General features: G+C 38.0%; 1 protein-coding gene across 8 annotated transcripts in view; it reads right to left on the bottom strand.

Annotated features, from left to right (window-relative positions):
- LOC128803471 (poly(rC)-binding protein 3-like) overlaps positions 1-24,110 on the bottom strand; it is a 501,238-nt gene that overhangs the window by 388,431 nt on the left and 88,697 nt on the right. For all 8 annotated transcript variants that reach the window (XM_053970572.1, XM_053970580.1, XM_053970555.1 and 5 more), the window contains exon 2: positions 8,855-8,992. The gene's annotated coding sequence lies outside the window, so the exon portion shown is untranslated. The remainder of the gene's footprint in view (positions 1-8,854; positions 8,993-24,110) is intronic.

The following is a 24,110-nucleotide window of genomic DNA, read 5'->3' as shown; positions in this document are numbered from 1 at the left end:
GGAGCATTTCCTTTCTGACAGTATGACACAGGCTACAGACAGCCTGGCGCCAAAGCTTTCTAAAGATCAATATATTTAATGCATTTAAAGTCAGTAAAATCTCCCAGGTTAGTCCTGGGTTGCTTGAGGAAAAAGAAAGCCAAAAGGCTAAGGAACACTGAAGATATAGATTTAATATTTCATTTGCTTATTTAAGGAGCTGTCCATTTTAACAGAAAACTATTTAAGTTACTTTGGGTTTCAATTTAGCGTATTTTTCTCAAAAAGTTTCGGTAAGCATGTAGAAAAATTTAATGTATTAAGTGGAGTCAGATACACTAAGACACAGGCTGGTAGAAGACTTATGTGCATAAAGACAAAAGTGAATAAATGCTAAAGATTGTGGGAACAAAAGTATTATCAGTCCCATCATACCAATTTTCTTTCTTCCCATCCCCCAAATTTATCTTTTTCACTTGAATATTGCTTCAGTTACTCTGGCCTTTCCCACTGGCTTTCCTCATTTACTTAAGTTGCTTCTCATTTTCATTAACCTCCAATCTTTGTTGATCCAAATTATTATTTTTGCTTGTAGATAAGTTTTACTGCCTCTTAAATACAACAGCCAGAGCCAATCACACAAGTAAGAAAACCAGTCATTCTCCAATGAAGTTTACCAGAACTGTTTTTCTTTCATTCAGCCTCGAAAATTCCATAGGGACTTCCATTTACCCTACCTACTTCCCACCTTCCACTCCAAAAAAGTGTCTAAACAGGAAAAAAGGAAGGAGCTGTACTAAAAAAGTTGCCATACTTTTGAGTCTCAGTTCACATGCATCAAAAAACATTATTATATATATTAAAACTTAAAAATATTGTAGAGAAATTGGTATCTTGCTGTCAATCTTCAAAAGATACTGAATAATGGTATTCCAAGTTTACTATATGTCTTGCAAAGCAGAAGCATTTTTGTTGCTCACAATTGGAAAAACACCTTAATAAACTTCAGTTCTATGCACAACATTGGGCTGCCAAAACCAGAGAATGAAATCACATTTTCCACCTTAACACAGTATTAACCACAAAGGTCACGCACACACTGCTTTAAATGCAAATATTAATTATTTCATGCTAATATTTCAGCAAGAGTGAGTGCAATTATTTCATCAAAGTAGATGCAGTAGGAGGTAAGCAAGAAGAAGTAGCTGTTACTGGATTGTGGGAAATAAATTTAATCTTCTCTTGTATGGATTAAAGAAAAATGTTGCCTTTCTGTTACATCAAAAGGTCTGCTACCTTTTGGTAAGTTCCAGTACACTTGGGCTTCATCCCTCAGTCCAGATTAACTGTATAATATTTATGAAGTGTTTACAATACTTTTAATAGGGTTTATACTGGACATGAGATTCAAGGTACTTCACACAACTGTTAAAGTTAACATCACTTTTTTTGCTCTCTGAGTGCATCCCATTCTGCTATAAGTCCTCAGCCTTGGTGTGCTATAATGCTACAAAAAAGTTGGTCCTTGCTATGAATTTCAGAACTTGCTACTTTGTAGCAAGTATATGCTATATATTTTTTACATATGTATAAGCATATATATTATAATAATATAGTAAATATAATATAATATAATATAATATAATATAATATAATATAATATAATTAATATAATATAATATAATATAATATAATATATATTTTCTGGGTACAGAAGAGTAGAACAGGAGCAAACTAGAGGAACAGCTTCAAATTTTATGCATTGTTGTCTTGTGCTTGAAATGGCAGAAGCCAGCTGTGACTATTTCACTCTGGGACCAGGTCTGCCTGACGCTATGTCAGAGATGTAGGGCAGTGGCCCAGCTCCCTGCGTGTCTCTGCCTATCCAGTCAAATTGCACATGCTCTGCTTCATCCAGAAGCTTTATGTGATACCTATCAAAGTTCCTAAAGAACTCAGTGATCAAAAAAGTGATGATCTCCTCTCAGAAAAACTGTCTGCTTTGGTCCCTGAGGCTTTTGTGCCTTGAGGTTCTTGTGATGGAGAATTCCAGCCTGGAAACAAGTAAGCAATATTTTTTTTTCATATTAATTCACTTCACAGTGCTAACTCTCCTCTACATAAACATCTCAGTGAATCAGCTCTTCCTAACTGCTTGCCCCCTGCTACTTAGCAACACACAACAGAATATATGCATTTTAGAAAACAAGCACCATTTCCCTTGTGGCTATTCTTCCTTGTGACCTAGAGAAAGCAGGTTTTGCCCAAGTTTTCTGAAGGAACAGCCGTAATACAGCATAACACTTCCATGCTAAAAATGCAAAAATATATACAATGAGAATAAAAAAGAACCATTTCACCAAAACAGGACTTCAATCTGAGCTACAAAGTTTGTTTTGAACTTGCATTTTCAGGGATCTCAGCTGTAATTTTTTGCATCTACATTACAGGCCTCAAATGTCACACAGTATTTCGTAGTCGATGAAAATATCTGTTCTAGCTCTCGAGTTTAAATATGGCATATGTAACACTGTAGCATCTAGGGAGTCCAAACAATTTGGCTATAAACTCCTAAGAAGGTATAGGCTAGGAAGGAGAGGTTGTTGGGGTAGTCATGTATGACAGGAAGTGTTTTGACTGTCTAGAGCTTTATGATGGGTTGAATGTTTATGAGTGTTTAGAGGGAAGGCCAACAGGGCAGATATCCCGGTGGGATTCTGTTATGGACCATCCAAGCACTTATAGAATATAGCAGGGGAGGTTTACATTGTATACTAGGAACATTTTTTTCACTGAAAAAACTGGTGTAAGTTGCCCAGGGAAGTTTTTGAGTCACCATCGCTGGAGGTATTTAAAAGACACGTAGATGTGGCACTGAGGGACATGGTTTAGTGGTGGACTTGGCAGTCCTGGGTTAATGGCTGGATCTAATGACTTCAAATATATTTTCCAACATTCTGTGATTCTAATATCGAGTCAGGCAGACAGCAGAAAATAAACTCTGCCTCCAAATTTTGTACTCTTTTATATGCTAGTACTGTATGTAAAAACTCCAGTACATTCCACTGGCATAAGGCCAATTTCCTTTCTACTGTGTATTGAAATGGCTCAACCAGTTGACTTCAAATAGCCCATGCTATTTCATTCCAGTAAGGAGTTTGCCCCAAGGGTCTTGCTAACACTTTTGATCATAAACACTAAAAGGGTAGTAATCCTCAAACTCAAATGAATTTACACACTAGATTTCTATGGCTCGGAAGAAGCAAAAGCTGTTCAATCTTCTGTGAAAAGCTGGAATTTGTCTAAAAAAATGAAAAAAACCAAACAAATAATGTTGTCAAAATATGCATGTATATGAGGGTTCCAAAATATAAATTATTCACTCCTAAGCACAGAGCTAAATATTATGGATGGTAGCCTAGAGCAGTGCTTTTCTAGAAGCTTCTCATAAGGAAGGCAAGTCCTGAAATCTTTAAACTGTGACTCATGCAAAGCTAAAAACCCACTGAAGCCACCAGGACCATTCACCTTGCTGTGGGGTGACCTCTACCTCTGCTTCACAGTGCAGGACTAGAAATCTCAAGCATCATAAGGGGTAGCTGATGCCACACTTATTTTTTGTACCTATAAAATGAGTTATATCAAGAGGCTTTAAATACCAGCAAGATGTGAATCACAGAATCACAGAATTGTTAAAGTCAGAAGGGACTTTTGGAGATCATCCAGTCCAACCCCCCCTGCCAAGGCAGGGTCACCTGTGGAGCCTCCAATAGTCACCTAAATCAGGTTACACAGGAATGAATTCAGGTGGGTTTGGAATGTCTCCAGAGAGGGAGACTTTACAACCTACACGAGCAGTCTGTTCCCTGGGCAGAGGATGCTCTGACACCCTCAATGTAAAGTTCTTCCTCATGTTGAGGTGGATCTTGTGATTTTATTTACAGACATTGCTCCTCATCCTGTCTCTGGGAACCACTGTAAAGAGGCTGGCATCATTCTCTTGACACCCACCTTTAAGATATTTATATGCAATGATGAGATCCTTTCCCAATCCTTTCTTTTCTAGATTAAACATCCCCAGCTCCCTCAGTCTCTCCTCATAAGAGAGATGCTCCAGACCCCAGATCATCTTTGTGGCCTTCACTGGACCCTCTCCATTACCTCTTTATCTTGTGCTGAGGAGCCCAGAACTGGACACAGCACTCCAGATGTGCCTCACTAGAGCCAAGTAGAGGGACAGGATCACCTCTCTTGACCTGCTGGCCACACACTTCCCAAAGCACCCCAGGATCCCACTGGCCCTCCTGGCCACAAGGGCTCTGCTGGCTCATGGTCAGCTTATCATCCACCAGGTCCTTCTCTGCAGAGCTGCTCTCCAGTGGCTCACACCCCAGCCTGTGCTGGGACTTGGGGTTTTTCCTCCCCACATGCAGGACCCTGCACTGGCCCTTGCTAAACCTCATCAGGTTTCCCTTTGCCCAACTCTTCAGCCTTTGAAGGTCCTGCTGAATGGCAGCTCAGCCCTCATGTGTATCTGCCATGCCCCCCCAGTTTTGTGTCATCAGCATAAGATGGTACAACACAGTACTTCTGTAGGCCTAGATTTATTGCGCGTATTTAATGATTATTCTAAAGATGAGATAATAACCAGTCACTAATTAAGTTAGTCAGATACGAAGAAAGCTGTTATGAAATTTTGAGTGACCTCTGTCTAATTCAAATGGGGACTGCAATAGCAGGGAAAAATGCCAGACAGCCAATTAAAGGTCTGGTGATAGAGTAGAGCAACAGAAACTTCTCATGTGGATTGTCAGATCTTAAACGAGCTATTATAACTCAGGAAAAAAAAAATCACAAGTTTAATATGAATAACTCCTTTCCTAAAACAACTCCTTTCCTAAAACACATCTGCTCAAAAGACATCAATATCAGCCTCAAAAAATATTAAGAAAGGTAGTACTGGAATTATGGCTTCTTATAACTTCCTGGAACAGCATTTTCTCACTGATTACCTACCTTAAAACAAAACAAAATAAACAAACAAACAAAACCAAAATAAACCAAAAATCCAAACAAACAAACAGCAATGAAAAATAAGCAATAATAGCTGAAAAATACTACAGCAATGAAAAATTTGCTTAAAAGACAGACATACTAAAAACAAAAGACAAAACAGAAGTGTTTACATAACCATTTCTCAAGTAAAATAATTCTTACACTTTTTATTTGGCTACAATTTTGTAAAGATCTCTTGGAAGTTTCTATTGTAATTGTTGCAGAGTGTTAAAAGAAATGGCCCCAGTGTTTTCAATGAGACAAAGAATATGAAGGAACACAATAATATTACAAAATTGGTAATGGTAAGGAGAATGTAAAATACAATAGCTTCAACAGAGCATAATTAAACTGTGTTAAACATTGCTGTGAAGTGCATCTGTAAGTCATAGCTTAAAACATTGAAGATGACAACATATTTTTTCTGCTCACATTAACAGTATTAGGTGAAGTTAACATGAATATGAACTCAAACTCCCCACCAGAAATAAAATCTAAGCTATTTCATCCTGCAATAGTCTGAAAGCAACACTTTCAGACAGTAACATGAAGTTACTGTAAGACGAGACTCTTAGTACCATATGTTGGTAAAAGAATAAATCTTATTTTTTAAGTGGGTAATTGATCAAGAGGAAGTTAGGAACACATAAAAATTTACACGTCTACACATGAAAACTGCCGCCAAAAAATTAAATTCTCACTCTATCTTTGAAGTCCCACAAACAACTCCACCTTAGCAACAAGACATTCCAAGTTCAAGAGCCCTTGTGAGCCTGAAACATCACCTAACTCCCAAAATCTCAGATCTGGCTTATTTTCTGTGGTGCAGCTGGAAGAAGCAGTATCCTGTACTACACAAGTATAACTTGGAACGCTCACTTGAGTGTGAGGAATCCCATGTCCAGGCTCTCCCCACCTTGGGGCAGTGTGGACACCACCTTTCCAGAGGAATTAAAAGCTGTTTTGGGAAACAGGATCTGGAACTGTTTCACTAGACATACTACAGCCCTGCCAGAGTGAAGTTGCAAATTTCATGCAGCTGGAGGAAAGGAGAGGATAGCACAGCCCAGTGGCTGGGCAACTTGGAAAGGGAGGGAAGAGCCCTTGTTTCACACAAGCAACAAGGTCCCACATATCTGTTGGGCAGCTGTGGTGAGCACAAATCCTGATGAGTCCTTTTAAAAAATCCTGCTATGAGGACCTACCTCTGGAGAAGGGCCCGGACTCCACAGCCTGTAGGCACTGGACTCTGGTCAGCCTTTGCTAAGGGCTATTTCAAGGCCGTTTCTGCTGCGTTTGCAGGTTTCCACCCAGTTCTGGCATGCACTACAGAGGGAGATTGTGTGTCCCAGCTCCATGTCTTTATTGAGCCTTCCTGGGACTGGCTACTGAAGACACCTGTTTCAGCCCTAAATATGACAGCAGAGAAGCACAGAGGCTACATCCTGCCCTTTGTTCTCGCCACTAAAGCATTGCTGGCCCAACAATGTCAACACGTCACAATTCTCCCACCAACTGCAGTGGGAAGTGTATTGCATCTTCTATGCTTTGATTTAATTCTCCTCTGTACCTTGCAGCTGAGAACAAAAGTATTGTCCTTTGACAAGTTTCCTTACTGCAATAATACAGACACTAACAACAACGAAGGAAAGAAAAAAACACTAGAAAAGAAAAGCATTGCTTAGACAAAATAATAAACCATAAATCACTACAGTGACAAGATTAAATGTGAAACCTCTAATTACACATTTAATCATTTGCCAACATCTTATTTTCTTGAAGTAATGTTCATGAAGCTCCAACAAAATTTGAATTTGAGACTGATTTTATGTGTGAACTGCAAAAGCAATACAAATAGAAACGGTTTAAAGACTAAAAAAAGATGTCAACTTTAATCTTCAGCTATGCTGACATTTTACAGAACACCTTTATTGCTCTCAGTCACACCAGCCCTCATTTAGTGATATCACTGTGTCAAAACACATCAAGCCCAACTCTATTGCACAGATACTATACAAAATAAAGTAGAAAACTAAGGGGTAAATAAGTGGCGACTTAAAAAGTAAGATACTGTATTAAAACAAGAGAGCATAATAACATTGTGGAAGAAGACGCTGTTATTTGTGAAGTATGGACAAACCTGTGCCCCCAGGCTGTAGCATTTGCTCCACTGTCTTTTCCACATGGAGGCAAAAAGCAGCTGCTAGAGCAGAAAAGTGTCTCATCAGCATCGGAACACCTTTTCCTATGCATTTCAGAGTCCAGAAACAGAGAGCAGGGCTGGTTGTTGCTGTTGGGTTCAGAAGGGCCAAGGGAATTAACTGATTTCTGTAAAAATTCTGTGCACCAAAATCATCTTGCAGCACACTCAGAGGAGTACTTACTGAAAACAAAGTAACCCAAAGCACAACAAAAAGCAAAAATAGCAAAATTCTCCTTCTTCTAACTGGAACATAAGGCAAAGTCCAGACAACCTTTACATTTAGACAGATGCTCTCAAAGAATGTGGAGTCAGAAAGTGCAGATTTTCACCAAAGTCAGAATATTGCTTATACACTAAGAAAACCAGCCTAATATACTGAACACATCTCCTAATATGAATTGTAAAGGCACTGTTGTACTGCTAGGTTTTGCTTCTCCTATAAGAGAGCAGTTGAAGTTGGAGTTGAAGGAAAAACCCTGGAGTGCCTTTTATTTTGTTTCATCATCATGTAGGCTTGGGTAAGTTGTTTTATGTTCCTAGCCAGGGTAGATCTTCACACAGCCAGAACTGTAATTCAGCTGCTTTTTTCCTTTCTAAAAACAAATTTAGACTGGGCCTGGGTTGCAGGGAAAATGGGTTTGCTGTACTCATGCTTTTCACCCCAGCAGAGGGGACTGAAGCCTATGGGGCCTGGCCAGTGTTTAGGCTGCAGAAATGGCAGGACCAAATACAGTGGAGAAGCATCAGCTACTCCAATGGAGGAGGGCAATATTTTTATTATGTCTTCTGTAGAGACACAAACCACTAGACAGAGAACTCTGAGGTAATCTTCGGGTCATATTTTCTTCTGTGCTTGTCTATTTCTACTTGCATCATCCTTTTGAAAAATAAATCATCCTCTGGACATGTGGCTCTTGATTCCCTTAAATTGTTTGTTGATACTTGACAGAACCCCTGACTCACTGCTGTGAACTGGAGGAAATGCTCCAGAGCCTGCTACAGTCTCTGCTTCTACCATCTTTTGGAACAGGCAAAGCCAGAAGGAAAAGGGGATCATTTAATCAGGTTCTGACTATTACATAAAGGCTACTGCATGTCTGCTTCTCAGCTGGGTATTTTTTTTTTTTTTTTTTAATTGTGTTTTGTAAACAAGAAAAAATTGCTTATGAAAAGCAGGGAACACAGACCCACATCCATAGCAATCTAAGTACAGTCAGCACTGGGAAGATGATTATTCCTCCTTTCTTTCCTTTTTGGGATCATTTTATGAATCATGAGGAGTTTGGACTGATTCAGTAATGGATATTTCTGTTTCACCTACTACATTTGAAAATGGCTTTAACAGCACAGCATGCATTAACCCCCTCCTCCCTATATAGAATTTCCTGCCTATTAAATCCATGTTCAGTGCTTAAACTGAAAATATAGGAGGTGTTTGGCTTAGTACTTCTGAATGTATGTGAGGCACAAGTGTCAGAGTCCTGGAAACATGACACATTTTGATCTTTTTTTTTCTCAACCATTAGTGGATAAATAATTTCTAAGGCAATGCTTAAAGCAGGCTCACTCATTGTGTGCCTGAGAACACATGACTGAGATGACAGGACATTTACTCACCCTGCCAGCCAGATGATCTGTAGGCCTTTGGAGTTTTTCTCTCTTTCTCTTCTCTAGTCCACTCATGCATCAGGTTCCTTAGAGATATGGGACAGCCAAGTGAATTTACTTTTCTTGCTCTGGGTGTAAGATAGTTACCTGTGACAGAGAAGATAAAGAGACCAAATGTGCCATATGAAGGGACAGAACAATAATTTCCAATCATACCCTAATTCAGGTTATTCTTACCTCCTGCCTTCAATACTAGCCAATATTGAGGAATAAAAGCCACAAGAGTTGATTTAAAAATAAGCAGCCTGGAGGAATTGCTGTTTAATGAGGGCCAGAGTCTTTTACGCTGCCCTTTGTAGAGAAATAAATGTGCAAAGAAAGTTTTCAGTGGTTTAACTAATTCTACTGGTTAACAGATCACATTTAAAATAGATACATTTAGTTTGATGCATCCACTTTTACTTTCTATCTCACTGTTCAGATACTACAATGATCTGTTCTGAAATATTAATTCAATCTCACCATTCTACACATATTCTTTTCCCTGTACCTTCTCTAAGCTATTTTTTTTTTACTGTTTTTCACTCCAGAATATCCAGAGTGGAGATTATTCACTGGTTTTATGGCTTTTTTTTTTTTTTTTTGAATACCTATAGACTTTCCCTCTTCAAGGATGAACTGCTCAGACCTAAATATGTTTCAAAACTGTGACCAAGCATTTCTGTTTCCCTCTTTTCCTCCCTGTACCACCAAGTGAGCTGAGGGACACCAGTTCAAAGCCATCTATGTCACTTTCCTGCTCCATTTCCTTCAAAAATACATCTGGTAAAGAGGTGGAAGAGCAGACTTTGGAACACATGCACAGATCATATCCTCTACAACCACTGGACCACAATAGGTCCAGGAGAGAAAAGCAAACATGCAAACCCCAATCATGCTGCACTTAAGAACATTATAAAAAGCAGGAATGGGTAAATATCTAGCTTTGTAGAGCTCCAATGAATAATTTTTCTGTTTTGTCAACTGAATAGCCAAGATACAGAAGTAACTGAGGGAGAAAGGAACCAAGAATAGGTCATTATTTAATTGCCTCATGAAGTCTAAAATACAAAGGACTTTCACTAGGGGTTGCTTTGGAGGTAAAATTGGAAACTTCTCTTCAGAGAGTTTTCTATTAAAGGTCATGGGTATCAGAATCTATCGTCTCACTTTAGATCAGTTATAAAGCTACTATAAATAAAGTCTCCTGTATGGCACATTGTCATTGATTCCACTTCAGTGTAATCAGCACTGCAGACACAGGAAACTCCTAAAATAAACAGCAGTATTCTCTACTTACTGCACTTAAAAACAAGTCAGGAGTTCTGTATTTATATTTTAAGATATTCATTACAATAATTAATTCATTGTAATTTAAGATATGCATCATGCTTGCTATAGAGCAAATTATTTTATTATTATTTCAATGAACAAATCTACTGTATCAAAATACAGTGTAGCTATGACAACAGTAATTCATATTTACTGTCTTTACCACTAAGCAAATTAAGTAATTTTGCTGAATTGTTTCTTGATAATAAAAATGTGATAATTTGCAAGCAGTAGTGTTAGCATTTACTATTCTTAGAACTAGGCCAGTGTCTTCTTTGTATTGTATTGTAAATACACCAAAATCTCTTTCTTGGATAAAAACAGACCATACACCTGGAGAATATAGTGTCTATTCTACTGAAGCTACTAAAGAACTCATATGGTGACTGCTCCAAAGTTCTGGGCAAACAAACCCTACAAAACCAACAAGATTTTAAAAAAACCAAAATACTGTAGTAATTTTACTTACATGCAAATGAAATATCATGCTAAAAAAAATCCCTCGTGGAAATAGATTGTTTTGGTATCTTTCACCTTACCCTATATATCTTGCTGAAAAAGATTTGGGAGTATGAAGATGGGAGTAGGAAGAATGACATGAAAAACATAAAACAAATATTTGCATCAACTTTTTTGACAGCTCCAACTGAAATGTGTCTCCTGAAACCCAAGACAGCAAAAGGAGCCCAGAAGAGGAAGCTGCTTGCTGAAAACAGCTCCCCCAGTGCACTGGGACCTCACAGGTTGCCATGTGGAAAGTCATGCAGGCACAGCAGATGGACAGCCCAGGACGAAGAGGCTGGGAGGTCTACTTGGGAGCAATGCAGAACTTCCTCGTTCTGGACTGCTCGGATGAAAATGGGGAAGCCAGACCTCAGCTGGATTTGAAACTGGTGAGGAACAGGAGAAACAACCAGATGAGCTTGTAAGGGAACATAAGGAAGTCTGAGAAATAGGTTGTTGGGAGAGGCTGGAAAATCTCCATCCTTGTAGATACTCCAAATTCAGCAGAACAAGGCTGTGAGTGATGTTATTTAAATTTTTTTTGCTTAGACTAGGACATTGTTGATACCCTCTAGAGCCCTCCAGAAGTCTATTCTATCAAACAAATTGCTGTGATTCAATGACATAATTTAATTTGCCTACAGTTTTCTTCCCTGTGAATAAAAGAAGAGTGAACATAAGAAGAAAAGCCAGAGGGAATAAAAAGTAAAAATTTATCTCATCTTTAATAATTTTCTCAAAGAAAGAATACTGAATTTGAAGAACAAAAAAATGCAAACAAGTAACATGATTAGACCGCTACTAATTATAGCTTTATTTTATCTTTCAGTGTCTACCACCTGTATGATTTTGTAAGCCATTCACCTTGTTCTGCTTTTTTCCTTTCACTGAAAGCAAGTTGCAATACACAGGACATGGAGATTTTGAGTCCAGCCTTCACAGTAGGACTTGTAGGGGCCCTTCATTTAATCTGCTATTTCCCTGAGCAGAAAACTTCCACTGTACCATGGGATGGCACCAGACTGTAGGCACTATAATTTTTCCAGGTGCATGGTCCATCTGTTTCTCCCTCTTTGCCTCTTCATGTTTACCCAAAAAAGCACAAGAATTTAGCACCATACACTTTTCAAGCCTGAGTAAGCAGCTTAATTATTCAGACAAAATAGCATTGATTTGAAAGTGTCTGAACAAATGAAATACAGGCTTGCCAACCTCATTGAGAAGGACAGCCAACCTGCTCAGGGAATTTCCAATTGTGTTACTTACAGTTCTTGTTTCTTTCTTTTATTTCAGGGTCATTTTATGCAATACAGAGCAAATTCTGGCAAAGCAATCAAACAGCTGCTTTTGAAATCAGAGGAGACTTTGCTAAAGCGGCAGACCTTCAACTTCCTCTGAATTCAAGAGCACCCAAAGACAATACATGAATCAGGGAAGTTGACAGCTGACAGTGATAAAAAATAAAATAGTAGGCTCAATTCAGCACCCACTAAAATGAATGGGACAATTACGTCTGTGAATGAGCTATCCTTAAACATGAAGTAAATATCACACTCTATTGTTGACTCCTTCTTGGACCATAAATTCAAGTCTACTTAATGTCATTTATGTCATTCCACGGGCTCATTTTTTAATAAGCCATGCCTTGTTTTCTTCAGTATTTCCAAGGGTAAGAATTTAGACAATGGGCAATCATCTTCCACAGTAATCACTTTTATCATAGCAGTCGTGCTACAAAATAGAGACTCTCTTATACTCCATTTACTAAATGTAGATAGGAATCAACTTCTTGGGCTATAAATGGACAGTATTACTCATTATGTTATTTGCTATAATAGTTGAACACCAATGAGTTGCAGATCCAACAAATATCCAAAAATGGCTATGCAAAAAGCCCTTAAATTATGTTCTTGATGGATAATAACTAATGCTGTACACCCCTACTTTTTATGTTATGAACAATATGTACACTATATTTATGCAGGAGAAACCAGTATTTAAAACTCTTACATTTATCATAAAAATAGATTTTATTACAGAAAACAGTGCCTTGCCATAAGAGATTTACAACTGATTAAAAAGGATGGCTTGTCCTAAAACACTTACATGATTGCATGCAAAGAAAACAGATGGTCTGTGTTACAGTAATTTGATTTCTTCCAGTAAACATTACTCATGATATAGAAAATGCTTATGCTGATCTACTCCAGAGTGATGTGTGCGCTTTGCCTCTCTCTTTAAATGAAGCCTGTAATTCTGTTCAAAAAACAGCACTGCAGCTCTGGTTTCCCAACAAATCAAATAAAATCAGGTTGTCTAATGCATCATTCCTCACTTAAGAGTCTGACAACACAAAGATTAATTTTAACTTTTCACTCTCCCAAAAGTGCTCAATATAATGCCATGCTCCCTACTCATTTAGTCCTTTTTGTAACACTTCTTCAGGACAAAGAAAAGAATACTATTTCTACCTTCATCTCTGAGAATAAGCCAAAATTCAATGTTTATTTTCTTCTACTGCATCTAACATTCTTCTCCTTTATATAACTGTAGGTATACAAGAAGGAGGGAAAAGTCTTACTGGTAAGGCTTCATCTGTCCACCTCAAATTTTGTTCTATCTTTTGGGTCACACCAAGAATGCTGTTCAGGGAAATTCAGCATCCACATTTCCCCTACTCAAGCTTTCTGCTTCCCAAACACTGGTTGAAAATCTGCTTGCCTTTGTGAGGTAGACAACCCTCACAGGGTTGTTTAAATCACTAAAGTTCTTGGAAACCAAACCATGGATAGGAATTCTGTCACTTTTTCGTGCAGGATAATGGTCTAGGGTGATAAAGGGTTTGCTTGTGTTGCCTTTTACAGCTCTTTTTTGCATGAGATGAATAGAGGCAGATCTTTCTCAAAGGCACAAATTTAACCCCTAAGAATGCATCCTTGTATATTTTCTTGTATTTCACAGGGACTTCACACCTGAGTATGTTTCGTCATCTGCAAGTAATAATATTCCTGCTGGAATGTAACCCTATGTGTCACTATCTTGTCTTGTTTCATTACTGTTGCTTCACCTGACTGGCCTGGATTTATCCCAGCCAAATGAAGTAAGGGCACAATCCTATTAAATGCCTGCTGGGAACACCCTAAGCTGCTGCTCTTGTCAGTGGGAATTAAGGGTTCTCAGCACATTGTAACAGGTACTCAGACCCTTGAGAAATTGGACCCTTAATTAGATATTCCCTCATGACATTGTGTGATTATTTAATGTTCTGACAAGATGCCTCAGCAATCTCACAGGCCTTGAATTAACTATCCAAGAAGAGCTCTTTGCCAACTGCAATTCTCTGAAACCTTTGTCATGCTTAGCCATGGAAGCAAATTGCATTTCATGGAGCATATGAAATGATTTACCCAATGAATTGGCTGAATTATATATATCATGAACTGCTGGCCAGGCTTGACATGTCCAGTTTTAAATAGCTGTTCTTTTTTTGTCCCTTTCCTCTTCCCTTGTGTGTGCCCTCCCCTCCACTCTTCCATGCACACTTTTTATTGTCCCACTTGCTGGCAGAGCTCAGCAGCAGCAGCAGAAGCAGCAGCAGTCCTTGTGGCGACATGGGATGATTCATCACACAATCTACATGAGGCAGATTAATACTGCCAGAGCAGTCCCTTATTATGAATTTCCTTTTCTCTGTCTGGCTCATCTGCACTATAATATTTGTTACTCACACATAAAATTTCAGCTTAAGCCTATCCATTCAGGGGCTGCTGAAGTTTTTTAATCTACGTTGAAAAGTTTTAAAAAAAAACCCAACAGAATAAACATTTCTGCCTTGCAGCTGATGCCATGTTATCAAACACATCAATAAAAGCTAAAGTAAGGATGAAAAACAAAGCATAAACGGACAGAGGAAGTACTAAATGATACAGTATATCACATACAAATGCACAAAACAATGGTCATCTTTTCACCATTCCCTATGAATATCAGCTTTAGGCACAATCACCTTGGGGAAAGGACATAGCTCTAAATGCTTTCCATAGGATTTTAGCATTCTAATTACTAAAGCCTGGCTCAAGTGTGCAAGATTATGGTGATTAGCAATCAATACTCATGTCCCATCCACTTTGTAGAAAAGGAATATAGAGAAGTATTTGGACCACCTACCCTAAGTCCTGTAACACCCAAATACCCACCTCAGGCCCAAGGACTGTAGTCAGGGCATATCAGATACCAAAATCAAAACATGTGTTGAAGGTTAAAAATAATAGAAACAATGACTGTCAAGAGAGGCATTATATTACACTCCAAAAGTTGTGTTTTTAGGAAAAGCTTTATTACACTTTGAACTTCTCTACCCCTGCTGACTTGCAACATACTTTATGAGACCTCTAGGAAGATATAGCAGCACTTGCATGCTCTCTGCTGTGGCTTGTAGTTTCTTTGCTTGCAACTGCTATTTAAGAGGTGTATTCAAATTCACTTTTTGTGGTCACAATTTCTATTAAGTTTAAATCAAACAATTTGCAGACATGCAGTCTCTCCCAGCCCTCTTCCCAACCCAGACATGGCTCTTGCTTTACCTGCTTACATTTAAGAAGCTTTTTCATCCTCACATTTCTAATATTTCCATCAACAACACTTTTTCTTTTTTTATGAAGCTTCAACACAACATTAAATTGTGTCTCACAAGCACCATCACATCCACTTCCACAATGAGGAATCAAACTTTAGATACATCATTCTACCAATCAGTTTCAATGATAACAAAACCAGGTCCTTGAGTGCTTTATGCATTCTGGCAAGCATCTGCTTTGCCAGGAGTGGATTAAATAACACTACCTCTATTATTCTAATAGTGTGGGAGATCATATAAAATATTTATATCCTGATCTGCAGGCAAAATGCCTACTCTAAATTATGCTCCACAAGCTCAGCAAGATATTATATTGATAGAAAAATACCTCAGTTTAAATAATTGGGCAATTTTAGTTATTTCTTATTCTATGAATCTCATGTAATTTTGCTGTTTCCCCCTTGGGAATGCTATCTATTTTAGTAAGTACTATTTTCCGTGTTCAAGGGTTTCCTGTGTACTAGTACAAATACCTCACTGAATAATACTGAATCACAGGGCCAGGAGAGGTAACTAGAAAAAAACACAACTGCTGTCAGTGCAGGTCAGTGTTCTGCCTGAGCTTCTTTATCGCACATCTATAGGCTACCAGACATTTTTTACTACACAGCTATGAAGAAATTTGCTTAAGGCTGAATTTTCATCTGACTTCCAAATTTGCAAACAAAGAAGGATTTTATAGTTATTTGCAAAAACTGTATTTACAAAGCTCCTTCTTTGTGGAACTAAACTACATCGCAGGAATAATGGTTGTAAATACCAAATATCATCTCTCTTCAGAGTTGTATTTTTTGCTTTACTTGGGTTATTCCAATTCTCTGTGTGGTTATGTAAGACTGCTTTAGGATCACAAGCTCATTCTCCAAGTCACTTCAGCTGGCTGAAGTTCTAACTTGAATTTTGAACACAAGAAGCACTATGTTTCCCCACATTTCATGATTATACAGTGCAGGACCGTTAGCATTAGATTCTGCATTGAGCTAAAAGCAGTGTATGTGTGCTTGTGATGTTCTGTACAGCCCCAGGATAATATGGTGTAAGAAAGAAGGGCATGAGACATTCCTATACAGAATATTCCCTGGGCAGGTGCATTTTCATTCAGTCTGGAGCCAGTAATGACAGCTCACTGAATCCACACCTCTAACCCTTATGGTGCTTTGCTGAGCATCCTGGAGAGGAGTGCAGAGGGAAAGCAAAAGTGGCACACACTAGACTGTGCTCTGCGCCTCCCCCTCCACTGGCAGAAGGCATCAAAAGCAATCCTATTGTAGGTCCTTGCAGCCTTTCACATGCTATGGGCAGGTACAGTCTTCGAAGATTGGAATCTCCACTAACAGCTCAGGTCATCTGTAAAGGAAATGTCCAAGTTAATGGCATTTTTAGTGGCCTGGGGGAATCTTCTCTACAGGCTGTCACATGTGGTCTTGTCTGCACTTAGATTCAATGACTGCTGTAGGCTGGTCTTGCCCAGCTCAATTCCCACTGTGCAATTTCTCTGGCCAAACCAGCCTTCTTACAATTCTGCTGCTGATATGTAAGGTTCACCTCTTCCAGTGAATGGACATGCCTTGCCCTTCAGCTTTACTCCCATTGGTAAGGGCAGGCATGGACAAGGGCAGCAGGAGGAAGGGAAGCTGGGAGGATTTTCCTTGGCCCTCTTCATCTTGTCAATTCTGCCTCAGGTCCAGCCACACCACTCGGCAAGGACAAAGACATGGCTGCAAAGCCCACCTTTACCAATGAGAAACAAGGAATAAGGAATTGCCTGTTTTTCTTAATGCCTCCTCACTACCTGAGTCTGCTCCTTTATTTTGTAGGCACCTCTTACTGCAGTGTCCTCCAGCACTTGCTCTCCTGTCTGTACTAACATATTTGTAAGTAAATATTTGCACTTCCCCTCACTGGTCTAATTTCTTACCACTTTCTCAACCTGCTACTCATACTGACCCTCATGTTCCTACACTGACACTAGTCCTTTTCTCCTTTTACTGTCTCCAGTAGAGTAAAGAAATACAGCTAAAAGAGATCAATGAACATCCATAACCTGGTAAGAACTCATTCTGTATATTAGATTTTCAAATGATATTTCAATACAAATTTATCACCTCCCTCACCAGTGGCTAGTAAAGCACTCAGGCAAACAGCACCCTCTCTAGCCTACTGCTTTAATGAAACTTACAATTCTTAAATAGAACTGAATCAGTTCTCAATCATTCCAAGTATAGAAAGCAGTTTTGTGCTACATTTTTTCCCAGCTACCATCAGCTATAAATACACAGAAATTATCAAATTAATTTTGCTTATGACTCAGTAATTACATGCAATAATACACTTATCTGTAAATAGTTGTTATTTAAAAGAGCATAATGACAATAGAATTATCCAAGTACTTAAAATAATTCATTTTAGACTCATTACAAAACTGGGATGCTAAAAGCACCTCCTTCACTATCTTGGACACATAACAAGGAACACAAAAAAACCCTCCTGCCTGCTTAAGCAAGCACTTGCCCTACAGCAAAATGAGAAGAACTTCTCACATTAATGAGAGAACGCTTCTCAGTAATCCTGCAGAAGTAGCAAGGTGTTTGATTTTCACTTCCATTTTACTCTAGATACGACTTCCCTCACTTGTATAGACATAACTTTAGCATCAGTCACACTGTTGACTATTTCATTTCAGGCAATAAGAAACTCAGGGTGTGGCTGGACTGCCCATAAGCCTGAAGCCTATGTAAGAACTGCATTTAGAATAAAATTTCAGGTAGACTCCAGTAGTCTGATATTGTGTGAGTGAAAAAACAGCTGGCCTGAGAATGTGCAGTCCCCATCAGGATTGCACTCAAATGTGAAGCTGAGTTGTACATTTTACATTCAAACAGGTTTTTTGACATTTGGATGCTTTGCAGACCAAGGGGGCAGATACGAATTCAAGTCAAGCTGGCACTTGGCTACTTTAGAGCATGTCCCAAGACAGCAAGGATGGTTGAAATATTGCATCTGCTCTTTTGAAGAGCTGGTCAACAAATACAAAGGAGCAAATACAGACCAAGCATTTGAGTAAGGACAGGTGTGTCAGACACAAAGAGGAAAGGTATTGTGCTTTGAATGTCTTTGCTCTATGACTTTAGGTGACAAAATGGTGCCAGTAAATGGGATTCTATTGATGCAGTCCTCCACCCCTGGCAAAATAAAAACAAGGTTCCCCAATAATGAGTTTAATATTAAAATTTGTTCAGAGAGTTTTTTTCAGGTTCTCACTGAATGTCGTGCTTGGCTTTATGGCTTGTCACAGCTGACATGATTCTTAATCAGAGCTCCTTTAAAAACACAGCGAATAGATAATAATATCTGGAAAACTAGGACATTAAAACTTTGATTCACATTGCACATCTCTCTAGTCTTATCATGCATTATGCATAGCTGTACTATATTTTGAAGGAAACTGCTGTGACGTGTTTTCAGTGTGAGATATATACATGACTACAGTCCACAGCATATCAAAAAAAACCAGGATTCTGATCTGTGGAAGATGTTCACATAATTAGGCAAAACTGCAATACAGGAACATTTTGCCCCAAACCAGAAATATTTTGGGTCGATAATGAAACAGTTGGATTCCATATTAACACTAGCATATTTTGTGGAAGTGATAGTTTAGGTGCCTCAGCAGCCCAGTGTCAAGGAAAATTAGTTTCCCAAAAACTCCAGTTTGCCATGTGAAGTCTGTAATTGGAATTAATCAAACTCCAGTTAGTATGCAAAAAAGATCCACAGCTGCCTCCTTTTATCATGTTAGTTTTGCTTTTTAAAGCAATGGCAATTATTGACAAATTGGTATTGACTCTGATCTCTTTAGCTGTTATGTAGATAAATTTTCATCCTTTTAATTTACTTGGCAGTGCTAATATCATATCCCCGCTTTAATGATGTGACTGAATTTAAAGATTCATAAATTCATTACTACAGTACATATCAAGGTTAAAAGAGGGAGAATTCCCTTATCAGTATGAAGGACCTGTACAGTTTACAGCAATACTAGATGAAATTACCCTTTTGTCTTTCAATAAGCAGAAATCTCCTGCAGTGGCAAATGTTCATAATGGACTGTTTAATCTTGACAATCATCTGAAAAGCATCTAATTCAATTAAAGCTCTAGGCCAAAGTGATCTGTCTTTTAACAATTAAATATTTATGTTAACACACATATCACTTAATTGGCATAACATATCAAAGGATATTAAATGATTCTACAGTGTGCAAGGACTAAAAAAAAAGGCTCTAGCACAGGTTTAAAAGCCATTTCTCTATTAAACACTAAATAAAAAAATTGCAAGGGTGAGAAAGGGCATCAAAGATGCACTAATAAGCAAGAATTAAGAAAACTGAGAATTTAATGATCATTAGCTCTATGCTAGCACTATGCTAACTGCTGGCAGTAAAGGCTGTATGACAAGTCACCAGAACCACTGTGCTCACAGAAGCCACATTAGCTAATGCTGGAATTGAGAGAAGAAACAGGAGCAGAGATTAGAGAGCTCTTAGACTCAGCAGTAGGTCTGTGTATTCTTGGTCATTAATCACTGCTGAACACTTGATTCCAGAGCTGTGCCAAAGAAGCTATAAGTGGTACAATACAATCTATGTCAACATGAACGGTAAAACGAAACAATATTTAACAGCCTACATCATCTCAACAAAGATCAAAAGAATGTATCACATTTTTTTCAATTATCTGGCAGAGCCACACAGAATTTTAATATGAGAAAGCCACACTAATTGGAAACATAATTTTCAGGCTTTTTTATGCCTTCTTCCTAGGGAATTAGAACATATCTGTGAAGGGGAGGAGGTGAGAATTTGTCTGAATAGTTGCTAAAATTAACTTAAACGTGCAGTTACAGGCCATCTCTTCAGTTAACAAGGACTTACTGATACCATTTTATTTAATCAGAAGTTGACTTCTACACTACCAAGTAGTTCGATGGGGAAAAATAATAAATTAACCTATTACATACTACTTTTTGAGGTCTTACAGGGTCTACTGTTAAAATCTTTTTTTTTTTTTTTTTTTTTTTAATTTCTCTATCAAAGGTAAAAGAAAATAAAATTAACTGGTGTAGTCAGTCAGTACCACTTCAAGGGATTAGCTGTGATGTAGATACGTGTGATTACCCATTTATATAGCCATTTGGAAGTGTAAAAGCTGTTTATTGATGTTGCAAATATTAGCAAATAAAGCCTGTTTAAGCTAAAGTGTCAACACTTTAAGCTGGCATGAACAGATGCTGCTACCAAATGTAGCCCTGGATCTCTCAGCTAACATTGCTGCCTTTGTGGGTGTAACCCACGCTGGCTCCTTCTAGAAACACTTGTGGTAACATCAGAGAAAATACAGGCTAAGAAATAAAGCAGTTGGGTGGAAGGGAGGGCAGGATCTCTTCCTCCAGTGGCAGTAGAAGTTTAAGGTTCTTGGTCTCATGTCCACCCTCTCTCCTAGAAGCAGAAAAGCAAGCAAACCCAAAACCAGGGGAACTCTTCATTCTACATTCCAGAATTATTTGCCACGCCCACCAAGAGTGTACTTCCAATGATTTGCTAGTGAAAGAAGAAAATGTGAAACCTTGTCAGAAATAACAGCAACAAACACTTTAGAATTGAAGCCCTTCTTAGAGGAAAGCATACCAAAGGAAGAGTAACAAATATCTAGCAAATAAGGAGAATTATATCTGTGAGAAGACAAGGGAATTTAAAAAATGGAGTAGTGCTGTGCAGAAACAAAAAATGGAGACACAAGGTGCAAATCTCCTAGGTGTAACGTCCCAGAAATGAAACATATGGTCATGTAAGCATTACTAGTTATTTTAGCCACATACTTCTCAGAAATACAGTCTGTGTACTCTACCAAGGGTTTATTTTTTAAATTATGTCAATATCTAGTATTCATCTCAAACTTCAGTGAGTTTGGAAAAACTTGCTCCTTATACACAGACTGATCAGATTGATCACTGCTACACTTACAAGCACTTCTACAGGAGCAGCTGTTTATGGATCTTTCCAACATATTTCTTTGCACATTCCTTTGGCTATTTGCAATGAACTTTCTCGCAATGTATTCCTCTAAACCAGATTATATGCTATTCATCAGGGTTCTAGGGCTATGTTTTACAGTTAAAAAAACCATTTTTTCCCCCGGCCACTTTTTGAAACAGAAGGAAGAATACACAAAAGATTTATTCAGGAAACTTCAATCTAAGATGGACTGAGTAGCTGATGAATGTTTTCTTCAGAAGTATAATGTGAAATGGCTGTACTTGATCACAACGTATAGCTCAGCTCTCAGTTTTTAACAATAGTGAACAACAGATATTTGTGGTGATAAAACAATTAAGAATCAGTCAAATAAAAAAATTTTGTAACCATTGTGTTTTGGACTTTCTGAGCCTGGAATGTTTTATCCTTATTCAGTCTTGAGACATCACTTTAAAAACATATTTTTAAAATAAGCATTGAAACCATATATACTTCCAGCAGCTAAAATAGTGTAGAAATAAGAATATTCCTGTATGTTCTAAAAATTCTGCAACTTCTTTTGATGACTTCTGTTTCTTGTGTTATCAGAAACACTGAACACTTGTTTTTCTTTAACATATATTCAACCATATAATATCTCACTTTTCTTTTTTCAAAGGTGAAAAACTAGGCAATAAAATAATAGATGATATTCAGTGTTGATAAATTCAAATTAATACGTACAGAGAAGAAAATCCCCTTTTTACTCCCCAAATACCCTGCTAGGTTTAGCTAGCTATCACTGTTGATGAAAGAGATCTCAAAATCAGCATGGACATTTTAGTGAAAATATGTAGTCAGTTTCAGTGTTGGTCAAAAAAGCAAATATATAAGTTTTGATAACCTGTAAAGGAACAGAAAACAAAACAGGAAATGGATTTTATCAACTAATAATGAAGAAATAATAAACTACTAATAAACAAATAATAATAACATTAATAGCATAAAATGATATCAAAATAATTTTGTAATTTTGTAATATTGTTCATGTTGATATTAATATTATTGTTGTTATTATTTGTTGTTGTTACTATGCCAATGTAAGCAAATAGCATGGCTCCATACCTCCACTGATTCACAGAACTCTGTTCCACACTCTATGAAAAAAAATAGAGCAACACACAGCAAGGTATATATTATACACTACAGCAAACAGGGATCTCACCAGGTTGGAAGACTGGGCCAAGAGGAATTGCATAATATTTAACAAAGATATTTACAGGATCCTGCATCTCTGATGGAATAATCCCGAGTAGCAATCCAAGGACTGACTGGCTGAGCTGTGCATCCTTGTAGCAATGAAACCAACCTGGGGCCTTGACTGCAGCAGCCAAAGTAAACCCAGCAGATGAAAGTTTGTCACTGCTTTGTTTGATATTTGTTAGGTCACACCTGGAATATTGTGTCCAGTTCTGGACTCCCACTTCTAAAGAGACATTGAAGAACTGGAGATGGTTCAGTGAAGGGACACCAAGCTGATGCCCATTGAAAGGTGAAAGGAATTCAGCTTACTCAACTGGAAGGGAGGGTGGAGTCGAATCACATTCTCTCAGTATCTAGAGAGGAGTTATAGAGAAGATGGAGATACTCTTTTCACAAGGACACAGCAAGAGGAAAAGAAGCAATGAGCATCAATTGCTTCAAAAGGCAATTTCATCAGAATACATGAAAAAGTTCTTCACTGTGAGAACAACCATACATTGGAACTGGTTTTCTAGAGAAGTTGTGGAATCTCCCTTACTGGAAGTAATTAAAGACTTGTCTTGTTGGGCCAATGAATAACTTAATCCAAACCCCTGCTGTCAGCTGTAGGTGGGCTCAGATAACCTGCAGAGGTTCTTTCCAATCCAGAATTTTCCCTGCTTCTAGATGGGAGGGCAGCAGGCACAAAGAAATTTCTGAAGCAGCTTCCACAGCGGGCAAGAAGCAGCAGACAAGCATGTTTTTACAATAATAAGACAGAGGACAGAAAGAGGGGAACCTGAGGTTTACAGGATCATGAAAGACCCCAAGAAGATAGGTAGGGAACAGATACTCAGCTTTTTTCACAGTACAGGAAGGAGGGGATAAAAAATGAAATTTTCAAAGGGAAGGCTTGAAAGACACCAAAGTACTTTTACCCACAAAACATAACTGACCTGTGAAACACACTGATTTATATTTTCTGAGTATCAAAAGAATAAAGGGAATCAAAAAGACATGCTAAAACTAGTCCATCAAGGGCTGTTAATAGGAAAGCTGCAGAATCAAACACTGGACAGGATGTCACCAAGTGCAGAAGTGACAGAACACAGATTATATGACAACAAGGCTCATGGGATGACTTTTCTGAAAGGATTTTACATATTTAGAAAACAGAAGTAAATGGGAAAAATGAGAATATTTTACATTAAAAAAACATTCTAATGTCTTCCCTACCATTTCTGAATCAGGACATGTTTTGGTGTTGTTGTTTTTCTTGTTGTTTGGTTTTCTCCTCTGTGGTTTTTTTTTTTTTTTCCTTTATTTCTTTTTTTCTTAGTTATATTTTTTTAAGATTTCCACTAAAAAGCTTAATTCTTTTCCTGAGGACAAAATTAAATCCTGCAAAATATATGAAGTTTCTAAGTTCTTGGATAGCTGACTACATGTCAACCACTATTTGCCCTATTTTTCTTTTTTTTAACTGATGCTTGAAGCAC

Source organism: Vidua macroura, chromosome 1 (assembly GCF_024509145.1).
Source record: "Vidua macroura isolate BioBank_ID:100142 chromosome 1, ASM2450914v1, whole genome shotgun sequence".
NCBI classification, from domain to species: domain Eukaryota; kingdom Metazoa; phylum Chordata; class Aves; order Passeriformes; family Viduidae; genus Vidua; species Vidua macroura.
This window is presented reverse-complemented; position numbering and strand designations above follow the sequence as displayed.